The sequence below is a fragment of the Cynara cardunculus genome, assembly GCF_001531365.2.
Source record: "Cynara cardunculus var. scolymus isolate 2C chromosome LG 2, CcrdV1, whole genome shotgun sequence".
NCBI lineage: Eukaryota > Viridiplantae > Streptophyta > Magnoliopsida > Asterales > Asteraceae > Cynara > Cynara cardunculus.
In genome coordinates, this window is record NC_037529.1 from 60,013,756 (window position 1) to 60,017,678 (window position 3,923).

Below are 3,923 nucleotides of genomic sequence, written 5' to 3' on the forward strand. Positions count from 1 at the left end.
GAACCGAAAGTACAGAAACAAAAAATACATCGAAAGGAAAAAGGGATTATCATCAAATCACCGAGAGAGAGGATCAACACAGTACTTCATGTATAAAATATGGTTTTTAAGAGTTTTTTTGTCAAATACTTTATAATATAGTATAGATTATTAAATCAAAAAATATCTAATACGAGCTAATTTTGAAGATATTGGTGATACTATTATAATAATGTAACTTGTTAAATAAAAACGTACTTTTTAACGTATTTTAGTTGATATGTAAATATGTATGTTAATGTGATATGAGTGTAAAACAAAAAATGAAAAAGCAAGAAACGTACCATAAATTAAATAATTAACTACAAAAGTATAAAGTGTAAGTATTAAAAAAAATTCACAGTATATATGATATAATAATATAATTAAATCAAAAAATATTCAATATTTGGCTCATTTCAAAGGTATTGACGAGACAATTATAATGGTGTAACTTGTTAAAATAAAAATGTATTTTTAATGTATTTTAGTTAATTACAATTATATATGTTAATGTGATAAAAGTGTAAAACGAAAAATGAAAAAGCAAGAGACATACCATATATTAAATAATTAACTACAAGGGTACAAGGTGTAAGTATTAAAAATATATTTTTCGTAGTATATATGATATAATACTATAATTAAATCAAACATATTTAATATTGAGTTCATTTCGAAGGTATTCATGAGACAATTATAATGATATAACTTGTTAAAATTAAAACGTATTTTTTTAAATATATTTTAGTTAATATATAATTATGTATGTTACTGTGATAAGGATGTAAAACGAAAAATGAAAAAGCAAAAGGCGTAAAACAATATATTAAACAAATCCATATGAGAGGAAGAAAGTGATTCGAGGGGTAGGGAAAGCGAAAGGGGTTGGCATCTCTTAAAATGAGAACATTTTCGCGCACGGTAAATTATAAAAATATGTTATATATAATTATTATATAATAAATATTTAATTCTATATATATATATATTATAAATTATCTATACTATGTTATAAAGCATTTGATAAAAACTCTTAAAAACCATTTTTTATGCATGAAATACTGTATATTGATGCATATTACTTAAAATTCAAGATTACAAGTAAATTATGCATAAGTACAACTTATTAAAGCTTAATGTTTGAATTCGTGTAACTAACTGCGGATAAACATAATCAAATAAAGGATAAACATCTCATTTTAAAATATAAAAAATCTAAAATATAATTAAGATAATTATCGAGTTTTAACAAAATAATTAACTATTATCTTTATAAGAAAATTATCTATACCATATTATAAAACATTTAACAAAAAGTCTTAAAAATGATTTTTTATGCACGAAGTACTGTTTATTGATGCATATTACTTAAAGTTGAAGATTACAAGTAAATTATGCATACAGCTTATTGAAGCTCCATGTTTGAATTCGTGTAACTAACTGCGGATAAATATAATCAAATAAAGGATAAACATCTCATTTTGAAATATAAAAAATCTAAAATATAATTAGGATAATTATCGAGTTTTAACAAAATAATTAACTATTATCTTTACAAAAAAATTATATTAATAAACCAAATATAAATTATTTCGTTATTGAACTTGCATTAAATTATAATTTAAAAAATTGAATTAAAAAACAAAAAATAAAGAATTTTAAATAGTTAATTTGATACTAATATCAATATAATTTTGTCAAATTTTTACGATATCTTCATATTTATATTTTATTCAAAAATAAAAACATCATTGTTTTTTCAAAATCACATAAAACCATATTATAACATCGATTGAGATAAAAAATAAAATGAAATATTAAAAAATCAGGATGTATCTCGCTACATTACGCGAGTAGCCTTCTAGTATTACTAAACCACATCTAAATTACTTCTTTATTGAACTTAAACTAAATTATAACTAAAAAAATTGAATTAAAAAATTACACAAAAAATGAGAAAATTTAAATAGTCAATTTGATACTAATATCGAAATAATTTTGTCAAATTTATATTTTATTCAAAAATAAAAACATTATCGTTTTTTCAAAATCACATAAGACCATATTATAATATAGATTGAGACAAAAAAATAAAATAAAATATTAAAATCAATATGTATCTCGTTGTATTATGCGAGTACCATTTTAATATTTATTATGCGGAAGAATCTTTTGTTCATATATAGAATATAAAAACGACGTTAATAGATTATATATATAATTTTAAATCATAAAAATATATAAAATAATAATAATAATATATTTATAATATAGTAATATAAATTATAATATAATGTATTATTATATATATTAATATAAATTATAACTTATAAAATAATATATTATACATATATAATACAAATTTTACAAACTCATACAAATCGTTTTTTTTATCAACGATTGTATTTGAATGAAAGGTTACAAATTGATGAAAAAAAAATGAAATAAATGAAGGGTAATATCGGAAGAAATTGTCATATATTTTTGGAAGATAATCATCCCATTTACACTTTCAAAAGAATATGCGCATTTAACAATATTTTCTTTAAGATTCATAGGTGAAACAATAACTTTTATTTAAATTCATAGTGTTGTTATCGTTTATGAACTTATGTTGTTCCAAAAAAAGTAATAATATCGGTAGATGGATGATATAGGGGCGTGCAAAGCTCGAATTATCAGAAATCCGATCCCAAACCTGAACGAAAATAAGGTATTTATGTAAAACCCGAATGTCTTGAAATCCGAAATTCTGAAAACCGACTTTTTAGGGAAATTCAGGTTCGGATTAGGTTTGATTTTTGGCCACCCGATCCGTCCGAAAACCTTAAATACACACACACACAACACAGACACACACACACACACACATATATATATATATATATATTAAATACTTTATAAATATACTTATTTATCTAATTATCTTTTTGAAAATTCTAAAAATCTTGATCTACCTTTTTTTTTTCTAATTTCTAATATATATTATCGATTCATCAATCATCTAAATCGATTGAATTCATCGTCAAAATCAATTGAATATATATACTAGTGTTTGACATCGCGCGTTGCGCGATGACAATAAAATTTTTAAAAATTTATTGAAGTTAAAATCTGAAAAATGATCTTATTGAATAATAAAGTTTATAAAATGAAAGAACAAATCAATTGATGAATAGATAAAATAAAAGATTACTTGAAAAAATAAATTGTTGAAGAAAAAATGTTTGAAAAATGAATAATACATCAAGTGATAGAAATGAAGAATAATACCTAGATTAGTATTATGGTAGTAAACCTGAATTTTTCATCTCTATATTTAAAACATTAAATTCATTAGGATAACGTTGTTTTGTTAATTTTAAAAAGTTTAACTTTCAACCATTTTATTTTCATTCTTGGATAAAACAAACTTATCCTAATGAATTTCCTATTTTAAATATAAGGATGAAAAAGTCTTTTACATATATCAAATACTTTAAAAAATAAAAAATCTAAGAAAAAAAAATATGGGTTTCTATGTTTAGAGGATGACACCTCATTATGTTTGGTTTCTTCTTTAAAAATTAAAAATATTAGAAAATAATTTTCAAGCTCGATTTTAAAGAAGAAAAAAATCACAATATACCGATCAACATCAACAAAAACCCATATAATATTTGTTTTTTTGAATGATGCCCCAAATCAACAAAAAAATAAATCACATCCACAAAAATTGAATAAAGAAGAAGAATTGAGATTAAGAGAGATTATTATGCTAAACAATGTTACTTTATTTTTCAAAGATTCATATGTCAATTTATCCATACAAAAAAAATCATATGCTTACATAATTCTAACTTTAGTGTGAATTCTCCAACTAAATGACGAAATACTATACTTACATAAGCAAAAACTCATAC